Raw genomic sequence first — 18,683 nt, forward strand, 5'->3', positions numbered from 1 at the left:
TTACTCATTATTTTCTTTTTTTTCTTCTTTTCGTTTCTTCTTTTTCTTTAATTTTTTTTTCTTTTTCTTTCCTTCTCTTCTTTTTCTTTCCTTTTTCTTCTCCTTTTTTTCTTTTCTTTTTTTCTTTTTCTTTCCTTTTTCTTTCCTTTTCTTCCTTTTTTCTTCCTTTTTCTTCTTTTTTTTTTTCTTCTTTTTCTTCTTTTTCTTTCCTTCTCTTCTTTTTCTTTCCTTCTCTTCTTTTTCTTTCCTTTTTCTTCTCCTTTTTTTCTTTTCTTTTTTTTTCCTTTCCTTTTTCCTTTTTTTTTTCCTTCCTTTTTCTTTCCTTTTTCTTTCTTTTTCTTTCTGTCTCTTTCCTTTTTCTTTTTTTTTTCTTTTTCTTCTTTTTCTTTCCTTCTCTTCTTTTTTCTTTCCTTCTTTTCTTTTTTTCTTCCTTTAGTTCATTCATATATATATATATATATATATATATATATATATATGCATGTATTTATTTATTTATTTCCCTTTCTTTCTTTCTTTTCTTCTTTTCTATTTTTCTTTTTTTTTCCTTTTCTTCTTTTTTTCTTTTCTTTTTCTTTTTTTTCTTCTCTTCTTCCCTTCTTCTTCTTTCTTCTTTCTTCTCCTCCTGCAACGTTGCCGGCGTCGGAAGAGGACCGGGCCATGGCGGATATAGGAGGGGGCCACGAGAAGGGGCCAAGCCACTGCCGCCAGCGGTCGCGGCGCCTGCAGCAGCCGCGGCGGCCATAGATGGCCCGCGGAGAATTCTTCTCCTCCCGCGAGGCCGTCGGCGCCGGAAAGGGGTCGGGCCACGGCGGACGCGGGAGGAGGGTAGGTCGTGGCCGGCGACAGCCGCAGGACGCCACGGCTGTCCTTCTTCCTCTTCTTCGGCGCCTCCCCACCGTGGGGCAAGGGTGGGGGTATTCTCGGCGGCGCAGCAAAGCGAGGGGGCTTGGAAGGCGGCTGGGGCGGGGATATTTCCGGCGGCGCTGCCGCGATAGGAGGCTCGGGAGGGTCGGGCCGTGGCCGGCGCCGGCGCCGGCCGTGGCGGGCCCAACCCTTTTTTTTCCTCTTCTCCAGTGGGATGGAAGATAAAGCAATAGGAATTAAAATATTCTTTGAGGGCATTTTCGTCTCATAATAAAGTATTGAAATATGGCTGGACTGATTGTTAAACAACCAGTCAACAGGGATTAAATGTTAAAGACCGGTCAATAAATGTACCAGTGATCAATTATCCCATGTTTTTATCTAGCGTCAGCAATATAGAGGTGGCAAAAAACTTTTTTTTTGTAGTGTACCATAATTTCCCTCAGTATTACCATTGTGGTACTCATACTTCATCCACCAATGCATCCACTGGTTTTGGTTCTATCAACGTGCTATGTCCAAATTGTGGTAGGCAAGCCATGAACTTGGACGAAGATGGCCTGGCAATAAGATGCAATCAGTGCAATATTTTAGCGATGCGCGAAGAAAAGGATTGTCGATTCAGATGGCCTAGCTCGGGAAAATGGCATCTCCCCTCGCAGGCCCATACGAGAAATTATTAAGCAGTCCACCGCATCACATATAGACTTTTGCATCATCCATGGACATTTGCTCCCCTCCTTAAACACTAACCATGGTTAAGCATGGTTAATTTAGGGGGAAAATGGCATCTCCCCCCGCGGGCCCATACGAGAAATTATTAAGTAGTCCACCGCGTCACATGTAGACTTGTCTGCATCATCCATGGACATTTGCTCCCCTCCTTAAACACTAATTACCATGGTTAACCATGGTTTAGGGGGAAAGGAAATCCTATTCGGGACGTTCTACGAAGCCTCTCACGCTGAAGAAGGCCTTGGAGAGGAGGCCGGCGGTCGCTGCGAAAGGAAAATAGATAAGGCTAAGGAAGAAAGAAATAATACTTTATTATAAGGCTAAGAAAAAAAATATATTTTATTATAAGGCTTGGAGCAAGATACAGAGATTTATTTTATTAAAATCTTGCGGGGCTTATCAGCCTTTCTTGGTTCCCATTGAAAATAGCTAACCAGTTCCTAGATTAGTGAAGGAAAACTTGGGGGGCTTATCAGGCTTTCTCGGTTCCCATCGAAAATAGCTAACGAATTCGTAGATAAGAAAACTCCATTTCATTTCTCTCTTCCCACAAGTCCAGCATATAGTCATGAACAGAAGAAAGCAGACCCGTTGATCGGAAGATAAATGCTGTGAAGAGATGAAGGACCATAGCCAAAGTTCTCCAATCATAAAGTAAACTCTATTGCCTCTTGCCAGGAATATTGTAACAACATAGGTCCTCAACTAAAATAGTTCGCCAAAAAATATTAATTAAATTTTTTTGGCCCTGCATAAGTACGAAAATTTATTCAGTACATAGTCGATATGAGATCAACCGCATCCTCACACAAAACTTAACATGCTCGTCTCTTTATTTCTTTATGGCTCTAGAGTTCACAAACTCTCGAAGGGTCGCTAAAGAGAGAGCTCCCCTGAAAAGACTTGGCGTTTAACGCAATGGAGTCTTTGCTCTCTCTCTCTTAAATTACTCATGTCTCCTCTGATTCCCAATAGCTGCATTCTTGTGCGTCAAGACCACCTGGCCGAGCCCGAGGCTTCCTCCTGGCCCTTTAAGGCTCCCAATCATCGGCAATCTTCATCAGTTGGGTGAGCATCCACACCGCTCGCTCCGGCTACTCTCAGAAGTATGGCTCCCTTATGAGCCTAAAGCTTAGTTTCATACCAACCATCATCGTATCCTCACGGGAGATGGCCTCTGAGATTCTGAAGACCCAAGATCTCATCTTTTGCACCAGGCCTCCCCTCGTCGCCTTCAAGCGACTCTCTTATGGTGGACGAGATATGGGATTGTCACCCTACAGCGAACAGTGGAGACAACTGAGGAAGATTAGCATGTTAGAAGTCTTCAGTGCAAAGAGGGTGCAAGCCTTTCAGTCCATAAGGGAGGAAGAAGTGAACACCCTAGTACAAACTCTATTAACGCAATCCTCGAGTGGTCCTGTCAAATCTTAGTGAGATGTCTTTCTGCCTCTTTAACAATATCACCACTCGAGAAATCTTCGGCAGGAGGATTTCGGGTGATGGTGACTGTTAGATTTTTATTAAATAATGATTAAAGTTTTCATACTTAAAATATATATATTATACATATATGTTAATAAGGGAGTTTGGCTTGGTGGTTGGTGTGTTGTTTGAGTGGGGATGAGATAACAGGTTCGATTCCCATTCCCTCCTTTTTATTTCTATCACGTAAAGCTTGGTTTTCTTGTGCTCGTTGGGATGTTCCCTCCTTGTCCGAGCCGAGCTCGGTTCTCTTGTGCTCGTTGGGCCTGTGCTTGTCCGAGCCGAGGTTCTCTGCAGCCGAGCTGGGCATGTGCTTGTCCGAGCCGAGGTTCTCTGCAGCCGAGCTGTGCCTGTGCTTGTCCGAGCGAAGGTTCTTTGCGCATGTGCTTGTGCTCGCTGGGCCCTACCCCTGCTCGTCCAAGGTTCTGTGTGCCTGTGCTCGTCCAACCCACCTCAACTGAAGCGCGAAGAGCCGAGGCCGAGGTCGGACCACAGGTGTGATGAGCCCAGAGGAGCCGAGGTCGGACAACGGGTACGATGAGCCAAGAGGTGCGTGGGCCGTGCCTCGCACCCATAGCACGAGGAGCCACGTCGCTTCCTCGTTAGCACCTCTTCGCAACCAACCTCGCATTCGCTGGCCATACTCCCAGTGTTTTTTCAAACTTTCTTACCGGTTTCGACCGTTGGATCGTTTTTGGGTCGCGTCTGTCCCGAAGAAGTCTATAAATAGACCTCTTCGGATTAGACAGTATATAGAAAATTGAAAACAGAGAACTTCTATTCTTCCTGTTTGCTGTTTTTCTTTCAATCAACGGGCTTGCTGCATACTGATTCTGGGTTCGAAGGCTTCTTTGATCCGTGCAAATCATTGAGGCAGAAGGAACAGTGCGAGAGGCTGTTGTATCTCAGGAGTAGAACGCCATCTAAGCCTAGTGCACTGTAAGGCGGCGAAATCTACTTCAAGGAAAGTGACCAACATACCACGCCTCAGCATCTCGGGTTCCATTTTTCCACTTTCTCTATTTATTTTCTCTAAGCCTATTTCTGCCTATTATTTATTGAAGTAGAGTATTATAGATTTAAAATTTTCTGGGACAGTATATTCCCAACATTCTTGAAGTAGATTCTCCTACATATAATAGGCTAGTACTTAGAGTTACCCCAATGGCCAATGCAAGTGACCCGGTTCCTCCTGAAAAATTTAATGGAAATAACTTTAAGCGTTGGAGACAGAAGATGGAAATCTTCTTAACCACACTTGGGTTATTTTCCATAATCTTTGACTCTCCTCCAAATGAGGAAGAGAATGAACCAGCTAGAACTTGTAATTTGGAAGAATTTAAGAAGAAAGACTACCTGTGTAGGGGAAGGATTCTGTCCTATCTTACTGATCCCTTTTTGATGTCTACTGCACTTTTAAAACCTCCAAGGAGATTTGGGATGATCTTAATAAGAAATATGGTATCCAAGATGCCGGAATGGACAAGTATGCTGCTAGTCAATTCCTGTCTTATAAGATGGTTGACACCAAGCCCGTAGTTGATCAAGCCCACGAGTTAACAGTAATTTATCATGAATTAGGCTTAAGGGGAATGGGTATAACTGAGAGCCTTCAAGTTGCTTGTACCATTGACAAGCTCCCACCTTCTTGGAAAGACTTTGGGTTATCCCTGAAACATAAAATCGAGGATATGACAATGAAAACTCTATTGTCTGCCATTAGGATCCAAGAACAACACCTTGAGAAAGATAATGAGCAACTCATGAATCCTGAGCTTCTAACCAAGGTGAACTTTGTAGAAGGCCAGAATAGGACCCATAAGTTCAAGAACTCCAAATTTGAAAAGGGTGGACCTAGAAACAAAAGAAAACTTATGAAGCCAAAACACCATATCAATAAGAATGATCGGAAGCCGATTTGCTACAATTGTGGGAAACTCGGTCATATGGCTCGAGTATGCCGGATGAAGAAGAAGAAGTATCAGAACTATGAACATGCGCCTTCTCAACCTGCAAATCCACAAACCAACATGGTGCTATCCAGTACTGGTCCTACTAGTACTGATGATCGGTATGTAACTTTAAGTCCAGAATTAAATTTGGCAATTTGCTCTACCGATTGGTTAGTGGATACAGGTGCGAATGTTCATATGTGTACTGATCATACCCTTTTTACTACTTATCAGGTCCGGAGTGGCCTAACAGTAACTATGGGGAACTCCACCTCGGCACGAGTGCTTGGAACTGGAAAAGTACTTCTAAGGCTTACGTCTGGAAATGTGCTTACACTATTTAATGTGTACCATGTGCCCGATGGAAGGAGGAATCTGATCAGTGGATCTCTTCTAAATATAAGTGGTTATTCTTTGTTATTTCAATCTAAGAAAGTGATTATAACAAAGAATGGAACATTTGTAGGCAAAGGCTATGAGTGTGATGGCTTGTATGTAATAAATAATGTATCTTTGGATTTTCCTTCTAATAACAATAATAAAATTGTGCTTTCAATATGTTCTTCATCTCTTTGGCATGCTAGATTAGGACATGTGAATAATAATACTATTAAAAGAATGATTAGCTCTGATTTATTACCTAATATTTCATTAAATGAAAAGGAAAGGTGCCAAATTTGTGTTCAATCTAAACAACCTAGAAAACCATTTAAAATAGTAAATAAAAATTCAACTTTATTAGAATTAATACATTCAGATGTATGTGATCTAAATCGAACTTTGACTAAAGGGGGTAGAAGGTATTTCATTACCTTCATAGATGATTATTCTAAGTATTGTCAAGTTTATTTAATGAAATCTAAAGATGAAGCATTTGAGATGTTCAAGACTTACAAATCTTTAGTAGAAAATCAACTTGACAAGAGAATAAAGATTCTCAGGTCAGATAGAGGAGGAGAATACACCTCTAATGACTTGAATGAATTCTGTAGAGTTAATGGAATTCTACATGAAGTTACACCTCCCTATTCACCTCAGTCTAATGGAGTGGCTGAAAGAAAAAATAGGACTCTGCAAGATATGGTAAGATCTTTGCTTGCCAACTCAGGTTTACCTGAGGTTTGGTGGGGGGAAGCAATGCTTACTGCATGTTTCCTGCTTAATAGGGTTCTATTTAAAGGTTCTAATAAATCTCCTTATGAACTTTGGAAAGGAAGAAAACCTAACCTAAATTTTGTAAAAGTTTGGGGTTGTTTGGCTAAGGTTAATATTCCTTTAATCAAGAAAAGAAAATTAGGACCTAATACTTTTGATGCTGTGTTTCTTGGTTATTCTCTTAATAGCGTTACTTATAGGTTCTTAGTCATTAGTTCTGATATTAATGGCATAGATAAGAATACTATAATTGAATCTAAAGATGCTTTTTTCTTTGAAGACATTTTTTCATTTAAGGATAAAATAGAAAAGCATTTAAAGATAGATCTAATGATGCATCTTGTAGTTCGCCATCTAATTCTCTAATTATTCCTAATAATGAAAATAAAAATGAACTTAATGATATTAATGAACTTGGTAAAGGAAAAAGAATTAGGAAAAAGAAAGATTTTGGATCTGATTTCTATATCTTTATGGTTGAAGATGATCCTAAAACTTTTAAAGATGCTATGAACTCATTAGATTCTATGTTTTGGAAGGAAGCTATTAATAGTGAAATGAATTCACTTATGACTAATAAAACATGATTTTTAACTGACTTACCACCTGGTAGTAAGGCTATAGGTTGTAAATGGATATTTAAGAAGAAATTAAGACCTGATGGTTCTATTGAAAAATATAAAGCAAGATTAGTTGCTAAGGGCTTTTCTCAGAAAGAGGGTATTGACTACTTTGATACATATTTTCCTGTAACTAGGATAACCACAATTCGTACTTTAATTGCACTGGCTTCAATCCACAATTTGATAATTCATCAAATGGATGTCAAGACTGCCTTCCTTCATGGTGATTTAGAGGAAGAGATCTATATGGATCAGCCAGAGGGATATGTGGCTCAAGGACAGGAAAGAAAAGTTTGTAGGTTAGTCAAATCCCTCTATGGTTTAAAACAAGCTCCTAAGCAATGGCATAGGAAATTTGATAAAATAATTGTTTCTTATGGCTTTAAAGCAAATGAATCAGATAAGTGCTTATATTCAAAGTTAGAAAATGATTCATGTATTATCTTGTGTTTATATGTTGATGATATTTTAATTTTTGGTACTGATATGAATATGGTGACTGATATCAAAACTTTCTTGTCTAATAATTTTGATATGAAAGATTTAGGTCAGGCAGAGGTAATTCTTGGTAACAGAATTACCAGAATACCTGATGGTATAATCTTTGATCAATCACAATATATTGAGAAAATATTGAAGAAATTTGATAAGTACAACTGTAAACCAGTGAGTACACCTTATGAGCATGGTTTGAACTTGAAGTGCAATAAAGGTGATCCAGTGGCCCAAGAGAAATATGCTCAAATTATTGGGACACTGATGTATGTTGCAAATACAAGTAGACCTGACATTTCTTATGCTATAGGAAAGCTCAGTAGGTTTAATAGTTGCCCTAGTCTTAGTCACTGGGAAGCACTGGATAGAGTACTTAGATACTTGAGAGATACCATGTATTATGGTTTACATTACTCAAGATTTCCTGCTGTACTTGAAGGATACAGTGATGCTAGTTGGATCACTGATTCAGTGAATCGAAAAGGAACTAGTGGATACATATTCATGTTGGGTGGTGCAGCTATTGCTTGGAGATCATCCAAACAAACTGTGATCACAAGATCCACTATGGACGCTGAGATTGTAGCCTTAGATTCTGCAAGTCAAGAAGCAGAATGGTTTAAGAATCTTATGTCTGAAATACCTATTATGGAAAAGCCTATACCTGCTATCTCTTTGTTATGCGATAATGAAGCTGCAATTAATACTTGTAGAAATACTGAGTATAACAAGAGAAACAGAAGACACATTAGTGTGAGACATAAGACTATTAGATACCTAATTAAAAATGGTATCATAACTTTGGAATTTGTTGGATCTAAAGATAATCTAGCAGATCCTTTAACTAAAGGACTGGCTAGAAGCAAAATCATAGAAACATCAAAGGGGATGGGACTGAAACCCATAAGGAATCATTGACAATGGCAACCCAACCTATTCTGACTGGAGATCCCAAGATGAAAGGTTCAACGGGAAAAACAAGTTGTTTAATGATTAGTTAGCACTATTATAAAATGACTTATGTCATTTGGTCTCTCCCTGTGATGTGAGTGCTAAATACAGCAGAGGTATACGGAAGAGTTTAAAACTCTGAATGAGTCCGAGTCTATGGCAAGGTGCCGTGCTGCGAGCACCCTTGGAGGACTTACCTATGTGAGTGTGACTGTGTGGCCGCAGTCTATGGGGATAAGGGTTTAACCCCTAGAGCACTCATGAAACTGAGATATTGGTGCATAAGGCCAGAAAAAGCACCACCTATAATGAATCCAGTATTTGTATTTGTCATGGGTGAAGTATATAGAAATCTGAACCAAAGGATTTGGTTCAAAGCTTTTTAGCTACCACTATACCTTTCAGATGAAAATATACTTTCACTAGGTAAAGGTTCAAAGCCGCAAGCTACCTTTATTGAAGTCGTGACATAAACAAGCCCGGTTTGACTATTTTTTTTTATTTTATAAAGTTTTGAAAACATTTTAATCAGGTGGGGGAATGTTAGATTTTTATTAAATAATGATTAAAAGTTTTCATACTTAAAATATATATATTATACATATATGTTAATAAGGGAGTTTGGCTTGGTGGTTGGTGTGTTGTTTGAGTGGGGATGAGATAACAGGTTCGATTCCCATTCCCTCCTTTTTATTTCTATCACGTAAAGCTTGGTTTTCTTGTGCTCGTTGGGATGTTCCCTCCTTGTCCGAGCCGAGCTCGGTTCTCTTGTGCTCGTTGGGCCTGTGCTTGTCCGAGCCGAGGTTCTCTGCAGCCGAGCTGGGCATGTGCTTGTCCGAGCCGAGGTTCTCTGCAGCCGAGCTGTGCCTGTGCTTGTCCGAGTGAAGGTTCTTTGCGCATGTGCTTGTGCTCGCTGGGCCCTACCCCTGCTCGTCCAAGGTTCTGTGTGCCTGTGCTCGTCCGACCCACCTCAACTGAAGCGCGAAGAGCCGAGGCCGAGGTCGGACCACAGGTGTGATGAGCCCAGAGGAGCCGAGGTCGGACAACGGGTACGATGAGCCAAGAGGTGCGTGGGCCGTGCCTCGCACCCATAGCACGAGGAGCCACGTCGCTTCCTCGTTAGCACCTCTTCGCAACCAACCTCGCATCCGCTGGCCATACTCCCAGTGTTTTTTCAAACTTTCTTACCGGTTTCGACCGTTGGATCGTTTTTGGGTCGCGTCTGTCCTGAAGAAGTCTATAAATAGACCTCTTCGGATTAGACAGTATATAGAAAATTAAAAACAGAGAACTTCTATTCTTTCTGTTTGCTGTTTTTCTTTCAATCAACGGGCTTGCTGCATACTGATTCTGGGTTCGAAGGCTTCTTTGATCCGTGCAAATCATTGAGGCAGAAGGAACAGTGCGAGAGGCTGTTGTATCTCAGGAGTAGAACGCCATCTAAGCCTAGTGCACTGTAAGACGGCGAAATCTACTTCAAGGAAAGTGACCAACATACCACGCCTCAGCATCTCGGGTTCCATTTTTCCACTTTCTCTATTTATTTTCTCTAAGCCTATTTCTGCCTATTATTTATTGAAGTAGAGTATTATAGATTTAAAATTTTCTGGGACAGTATATTCCCAACAGTGACTGCACGAGCAGCAAATACCATCCTCTCCTAATTGAGATGATGTCTTTACTGGGAGGGTTTTTTTTAGGGGACTTCTTTCCTTCGATGAAGTGGTTGGATGTGCTCACCGGGACGAGAGCGAGGCTCAAGAGGAGCTTCCTTGCCATGGATGAGTTCCTTGAGGAGGAGATCGAAAAGCACATCCATGGTGGAGGAAGCCCAGATGACTTCATTAGTGTTCTCGTCGGGCTTCAGAAGGATTTAAGCCTTGGATTCCCCCTCACTAGGTATTGAAGTATAAAGCAGCAGATCAGCTTCAGTCTCAACCTTAAGCTGCATTCAAAGTGAAGTACAGGAGCGGGAAAGGCTGAATGAACTTCTTTCGAGCTTCTTCTCCTCTTTTTCTCCTCCTTCTTTTCTGTTCTTTACTGTGTCCTGTATTGGTATTCTGTTTTTTCAGTTTTTAGCCACGTTGTTTGCTGAGCTGGAATCTTTTCAGCTGAACTGGCAGGACGTTAGTCAGTTACCATAGTTTGTTAGTTAGTTATAGTCTCATCCAACTCTATATAAAGCCTACCTCTGTAAACAGCTAAAAGAGAGGAAGAGAAATGAAGGAATTTCCCATGGTTTGAGCTCTCTGTTTTCCTTTTTCCACACACTTTCTTACATGGTATCAGAGCTATGAGAGTTATCAGCCATGGCGGAAATTCCAAGAAATACAGAGCACTCCCCAACACCCAATTCCATTCAAAACCCATCATCAAATTCATCAACTACTTCCAGATTTTTAAACTTCAGTGACCCTGCAAATCCTTACCGATTAGAGAATGGTGATAATCTTGGAATGACTCTAGTTGCAGATCTTCTCACCACAGATAATTATGCTACTTGGTCCAGGGCGATGCGTAGAGCCTTGAGAGCCAAGAACAAGCTTGGATTCATTAATGGAGCCATTCCCAAGCCCACGAATACTGAGGATCCATTATTTGAAGCTTGGGAACGATGTAATGATATGGTTGTGTGGAGTGATTGATTAAAACCCTATTTGATTTTGATGAGATCAAAGCAATTGAGTATATTTCTTGTTTACTAATGAATTCAATTAAGTGTTTCAGTGAAAATCTTGTCTAAGTGTCTCAAGACTTGGTTCATAATTTTTGGATAAGTTAAGAAGACAGCTTGAACCAAAGTCTGAGACTCGAGTCGACTCCAGAGTATCACGAGTCGACTCCAAGCGTATCAAGTTCACTGGCACGGGCTCGAGTCGACTCCAGATCTGTACGAGTCGACTCCGACTGAGAACAGACAGAAGAACAGAAAGCTTCAACTCAGAACCTGTCAACGAGTCGACTCCCAAAGTGCGCGAGTCGACTCCGATGTTCACCGAGTCGACTCCAGGATAGTAAGAGTCGACTCCAAGAGGAACACAAAGAAAAAGTCAGAGAGCAGTTTTCGGGTCTGAGATTCGAGTCGACTCCAGTGAAACGCGAGTCGACTCCGATGGATGGCAAGTCGACTCCAAAGAAGGTGAGAGTCGACTCTCAGAGGAACACAAGAAAAAGTCAGAGAGCAATTTTCGGACTCTGAGATTCGAGTCGACTCCCGCAATATGCGAGTCGACTCCAAGACTCCGCAACCATCAACAGACAGAAGACCAAGTTACTGCCTCTGAGATTCGAGTCGACTTCCAGACAGCTCGAGTCGACTCCAAGACAGCTTCACATCAAAAAGGCAGAAGATCAAGTTTCGGAAACTGAGAGCCGAGTCGACTCCGAGGAAGTTCGAGTCGACTCCAGACTGGACGAGCCAAAAGACAGAGAATCGGGAGTTCGGGCTCTGAGATTCGAGTCGACTCCCAGGAGTCGAGTCGACTCGAGTGGATCAAATTCAAAATTGGATCCACGGACTTCAGTGGATGAGCCGACTCCGAAATTGTTAAGTCAGCTCCAGAAGTTGGCGAGTCGACTCCAGGTCAAGACGAGTCGACTCCCAGTCGTGAAGGCAACTTTAATTCAAATCTGGAACAGTTGCCGAGTCGACTCCGGAAAAGCTTGAGTCGACTCCCGCTACAGCCGAGTCGACTCCTGATCGCGCGAGTCGACTCTAACCCACCAACGGACACATTGTCAGGCTGCGCAGAGTGTGCAGAACGGGCAGAAAAAGCTCTCTAACGGCTAGTTTCCGTGGGGGTTGGTTTAAATAGCCACAGAAGACTGTAGCAAGGCAGAGAAGAACCATTCCACTCCAACTAATCAAGCATTCAAGCTCTGCAACGTGTTCTTCAACGAAAAAGAGGAAGATCTGCATTTACTGCATCCACCTACATCTTTCCAGTAATTAAAGCCTTCTCCTCCTGCATTCAAGTCGACTACTCACTCAAGAGGAGACCAGAAGTTTAAGAAGCCATTCCTCTTCTCCAACCTAAAAGTGTTTGAGGCTTCTTAACTTCATTTATTGTTCATATTGTCTTTTATCTGCTTTTGAGAAGCTGTATTTTTCTGTTTCTTCTTTTTATTTACACATTGTATTTGCTTGGTTCAATCGGGGGATTGAATCAAGGGGATTGAGGTTGGTTGGTGAGCCGAGTGTAAAACCAACGTGTGTAAGGGTTCGATTGTGATCCCGAGAAAACAATCGGGGTGGTTCTAGTCGGTGAGCCTGAGAAAACCGACCGAGTTCGTTGTGAGCTCGTAAAACAACAAGTTTGGTTGTGAGCTTGGAAAACAACCGGCTGTAATCCAAGGAGGGTTATAGTGAATTCCCAAGTGAGACTTGGGGAGTGGACGTAGGAGCAAGGGTTAGCTCCGAACCACTATAAAACTTGGTGTTTGTGATTGCGTGTCTCTATTCTTCTTCCTTTCATATCACTCACAGCACATAGTATTAATTAAATAACTTACACTAGTTTTAATTACTTATCCACATCGTTTTAAATACCCAAATTATTTTAAAACCCAATTCACCCCCCCCCCTCTTGGGTTGTCTATCTGGGCAACAAGTGGTATCAGAGCCTAAACTCTTCCACCCAAGAGTTAAAAGATCAAAATGACAACCCCATTTGGATCTTCCCACATTGAGGGTCAGTCCACCCAAAGACCCCCTTTCTTTAATGGATCCGACTACTCATACTGGAAGGCTAGGATGAGAATATTCATCCAAGCCCAAGACTATGAGATGTGGACCATTGTAGTAAATGGCTCATACATCCCATCCACATATGTAGAGGGTATCACGGTACCCAAATTAGAAAAGGATTGGGATGAACATGACATGAGAAAGGCACAACTAAATTCTAAAGCTATGAATGTGTTTTACTGTGCCTTAGACAGAAATGAATTCAATAGGGTCTCTACTTGCAACTCTGCAAAAGAGATCTGGGATAGACTTGAAGTGACCCATGAGGGAACAAATCAAGTTAAAGAATCCAAAATTAATATATTGGTTCATAAGTATGAACTATTTAAAATGGATTCTAATGAGACAATCACTAGCATGTTCACTAGGTTTACTGACATTGTCAATGGCCTAAAAAGCCTTGGCAAGAACTATACTAACAGTGAGCTTGTCAGGAAAATCCTTCGGTGTCTACCAAGGTCGTGGGAAGCTAAAGTGACGGCAATCCAAGAAGCCAAGGACTTGAACAAATTACCACTCGAGGAGCTTCTTGGATCCTTAATGACGCACGAGCTAACCATGAAGCAACACAACGAGGAAGAGTCCTCCCACAAGAAAAAGGTAATAGCTCTGAAATCTACTTCATCTAACAAGGAATTATCTTGCAGTAGCAGCAGTGAAGGAGAAGAACATGAGGAAGATGATGGTGAGGCACTTCTTGTGCGCAAGTTCAAAAAATTCATCAACCACAAGAAGGCTTATCATCAAAGGAGAGGCCCCTCAAATTCCTACCGCAAGGACAAAGGTAAGGAAAGGAAAATGAGGGGATTGGGTGCTATGAGTGCAAAAAGCCGGGACACATCAGAGCTGAGTGTCCCTTACTAAAGAAGGGCAGCAAGTACAAGAAGAAGAAAGCCCTTGTCACCACCCTATCGGACTCCGACACATCATCTTCATCATCGGATGAAGAACAAGAAGAGAAGGCCAATTTCTGCTTCATGGCCAATGAAAATGAGGTAACTTCCGAAACACAGCTTGATTTTACATTTGATGAACTTTATGATGCTTTTAATGAATTAATGATAGAATATAAGGCAATAAATCTTAAGAATAAAGAACTAAAAATAACTAATCAATCATACCTACATAAATACGATAAATTAGTTAAGGATAAGGATTTAATCACCAAAGAAAATATAGAACTTAAGACAAGCAACCAGCTTTTAACTCAAAAGACTAATACCTTAACTAAAGATAATGAAAAACTAACTAAGGAATTTTCAGAATTTAAAAACCATAAACAAATCTTAAACAAGGATCTAACAAACAAACTAAATGATCTAAAAACAGAAAATCAAACACTAACTAAAGAACTTAACAAATATAAACCCTTAGTTGAAAAATTTACATATAGTTCTGAAAAGTTAAATATGATACTCAATAGTCAACGAGCAGTATTTAATAAAGCGGGTTTAGGATATAAACCAAGAAATAAACAAAAACTTCTTAGTAACTTCTTTGTTAAAGCTGGAGAAACTAAAACTAAGAAAATAACCTGCTTTTGTTGTGGAACTATAGGTCATAAAGCAAATGTGTGTAATTTTAGGAAAGGTAAATCAAGAAGAAAAATTAAAAGGGTATGGGTTCCAAAAGGAACCAACTTGACTAACCATGAAGGACCCAAGAAAACTTGGGTACCTAAGTTGACATGATTTGCTTGTGTAGGAGTGTCTTGCAGCCAAGGTCAACAAAAACTGCTGGTATTTGGATAGTGGCTGCTCAAGGCACATGACGGGTGATAAGGATCAATTTTTCACCCTTTAAGCTAAGAAGGGAGGTGCTGTGACTTTTGGAGACAACAACCAAGGTCACATCATTGGTATTGGTAAAGTTCAAATCACCCCTTCAACTTTTATAGATAATGTTAGATATGTTGATGGTCTTAAGCATAACTTGTTAAGCATTAGTCAATTATGTGATAAAGGATATGATGTTATGTTTAAACCATCACTATGCATTATAACAAACCCTAATGACAATAGTTTAGTTTTTAAAGGGATTAGACGTGGAAATGTATATGTTGTTGACCTAGAAGATCTTGCAAAACATAACCAATGTTTAGTTGTTAATGAAACTAAAGATAATGATGCCAGTTGGTTATGGCACCGTAAGTTAGGTCATGCAAGCATGGACACAATAACTAAACTAGTTAAAAGAGATTCCGTGATAGGTTTGCCAAAATTAAAATTTGAAAAGAACAAAATATGTGAAGCATGTCAATTTGGCAAACAATCTAGGAACTCATTTAAATCCATAAAATGTGTCTCTACCTCTAGACCTCTAGAATTATTACACATGGACCTATTCGGACCAACTAGAACAACAAGCCTAGGTGGAAATAAATATAGTCTAGTTATTGTAGATGATTACTCTAGGTACACATGGGTCATGTTCCTAGCACATAAGGATCAAGCATTTTCTGTTTTTAAGAAGTTCCATAAGGAAGTAACAAATGCTAGAGAGTCTTCAGTCATAGCCATTAGAAGTGACCATGGAACTGAATTCGAAAATCAGTCATTTGAGGAATTTTGTCGTAAAAAGGGGATAACCCATAATTTTCTGCACCTAGGACACCACAACAAAATGGAGTTGTGGAAAGGAAAAATAGGACTCTAGAAGAAATGGCTAGAACTATGTTATGTGAAAGTAACCTCTCTAAGTACTTTTGGGGAGAAGCCATTAATACTTCTTGCCATATATTAAATAGAGTTTTATTAAGACCCATCATAAAGAAAACACCTTATGAACTTTGGAAAAACAGAAAACCAAAAGTTAATTACTTTCATGTTTTTGGATGTAGGTGTTTTGTTCATAATAATGGGAAAGATAATCTAGGTAAATTTGACTCTAAATCGGATGAAGGAATATTCTTAGGTTACTCTACAACTAGTAAAGCCTATAGAGTCTTTAATAAAAGAACCTTAGTTATAGAAGAATCTATACATGTTGTATTTGATGACTCTAGTGACATCTCCTCTAATAAGAAAGTTAATTTTGATGATGATGTTGAAATTCTTGAAGAAAAGATAGATGAGATGGCATTACAAGATGATAATCAAAAGTTGAGTGAAGGAGCATCATCAAGCCAAGAGGCTATTATGGATCATGGGCTAACTAAAGCTTGGAGGTATGCTCACGGGCATCCTAAGGAACTAATTCTAGATGATCCATCTCAACCGGTTAGGACTAGAGCATCCCTTAGAAATTTAAATAACCATCTAGCTTTTGTCTCACACTTTGAGCCCAAACACATAGAAGAGGCCGAAAATGATGTAAATTGGATAAATGCAATGCAAGAAGAATTAAACCAATTTACTAGAAACAAGGTATGGAATCTAATAGAGAGACCTTCTGAATATCCTATTATAGGCACGAAATGGATTTATAAAAATAAACTTGATGAAAATGGAATTGTTATAAGGAATAAGGCTAGACTAGTAGCAAAGGGTTATAATCAAGAAGAAGGTATAGATTTTGATGAAACCTTTGCTCCTGTAGCTAGACTTGAGGCTATTAGACTATTATTAGCATATGCATGCTCTAAGGACTTCAAACTTTTTCAAATGGATGTAAAAAGTGTATTTTTAAATGGGTATATTAATGAGGAGGTATATGTAGAACAACCTCCTGGTTTTGAAAATCATCAATACCCTAATCATGTATATAAACTGAACAAAGCACTTTATGGTTTAAAACAAGCACCTAGAGCATGGTATGAGAGGCTTAGCAAATTCCTATTAGAACATGAATTCTCTAGGGGAAATGTAGATACAACCCTATTTTTGAAAAAGCAAAACAAAGATATGTTATTAGTACAGATTTATGTTGATGATATCATTTTCGGTGCTACTAACAATCGCCTCTGCGAAGAATTTGCTGATTTGATGCAGAGTGAGTTTGAGATGAGCATGATGGGAGAGCTGAACTACTTCCTCGGGCTTCAAATCAAACAGTCTGAAGGAGGCATCTTCATCAATCAAGCCAAGTATATCAAGGAGATGCTCAAGAAGTTTGATATGGAGGGAAACAAGTCAATCAGCACCCCCATGAGCTCATCATGCAAATTAGATCAAGATGAATCAGGTAAATCTGTAGATCAAAAACTTTATAGAGGTATGATAGGATCCTTATTGTATCTTACTGCAAGTAGACCTGATATTATGTTTAGTGTTTGCATGTGTGCTAGATATCAGGCTAATCCTAAAGAATCACATCTAGCTGCAGTTAAGAGAATTTTTAAATACTTAATAGGAACTAAGAACATAGGGCTATGGTACTCTAAAGAATCTAGCCTAAACTTAATAGGATACACAGATTCAGACTTCGCTGGATGTAAGCTTGATAGAAAAAGTACCAGTGGGTCATGTCAATTTCTAGGAGAAAATCTTATCTCATGGTTTAGCAAGAAACAAAACTCGGTTGCATTATCTACTGCTGAAGCTGAATATGTTGCAGCCGGGAGTTGTTGTGCTCAAATCTTGTGGATTAAACAACAATTAGAAGATTATGGCATTAAACAAGATAAAATTCCCATTAATTGTGATAATACAAGTGCCATTAATCTAACTAAAAATCCAATTCAACATTCAAGAACTAAACACATTGAGATAAGACATCACTTCATAAGAGATCATGTATTGAATGGTGATGTGACACTCCAATTTGTTTGTACTGATAATCAATTAGCAGACATTTTTACAAAACCCCTAAGTGAAGAGAGGTTTAGTGTGCTTAGGAGGGGATTAGGAGTGATTGATCCATCCTAGTGGTGGTTTCCACTAGATTTATTGATTTTGATGACTAGATTGTGGTTAAAATAGAGTTTCTTTTCAATAATCATCAAATCAGATCATACTTTAGTGTTTTTCCCTCATTTGGCACGATTATAGCATGATTTTTAGGTGCGTGCCAAGGTTAGAGACGACTCAAGTAAGTTTCAGAGTCGGCTCCTAAGGGGGAGTCGACTCGCGCATTTGCGGGAGTCGACTCGCAAAGATGGCAGCAGAGGGGGAGTCGACTCGCATATAGTCGGGAGTCGACTCGAAGTCTACAGGCGCATAAGGAGAGTCGACTCGCGCATATTCTGGAGTCGACTCGAGGTCGAGTCGACTCGCGACTCAGTGGAGTCGACTCGCAGTCGGGATCCGACTTTTTAACCCTAGATTTGTCGTTTCGAAAACACTTTTCTCTCAAGCCGCCACTGTTCAAAAGCCCTAGAGCCGACTCCTAGGTCGTCCCCGATCGTCTCCAACCCCTTTTCCGTCGATCTTTCACCGGTTCTTAGGTTTTTCATCCCTTCCTAGGTCGACCCCCGGTCGGTCCCAAGCCTCCTCCGTCGACCTTTCTCCGTCCTTTAGGTTTTTCATTCCGTCTAGGTCATAATGCCGCGTAAGACCGTTGTCCGGAAGAGGTCCCGACCCGAGGCCGGTCTCGAGCGGCGCTCCAAGGCGCGGCACGATCCCGCGAGGCAACCATCTCCGGCTCGTTCCCCGCCTAGGGCGGTTCCCGCGAGGCCATTGGCCGGGAAGGCCGTCACCACCGGGAGATATGTCGATTTCGACTATCTCTCCCGAAAAGGGTTCACCATAGGTGATAGGCTTAGGGCACAGGGATTAGAGTACTTCCTCACTTTAG

This window comes from Phoenix dactylifera, unplaced genomic scaffold (genome assembly GCF_009389715.1).
Source record: "Phoenix dactylifera cultivar Barhee BC4 unplaced genomic scaffold, palm_55x_up_171113_PBpolish2nd_filt_p 000092F, whole genome shotgun sequence".
NCBI classification, from domain to species: domain Eukaryota; kingdom Viridiplantae; phylum Streptophyta; class Magnoliopsida; order Arecales; family Arecaceae; genus Phoenix; species Phoenix dactylifera.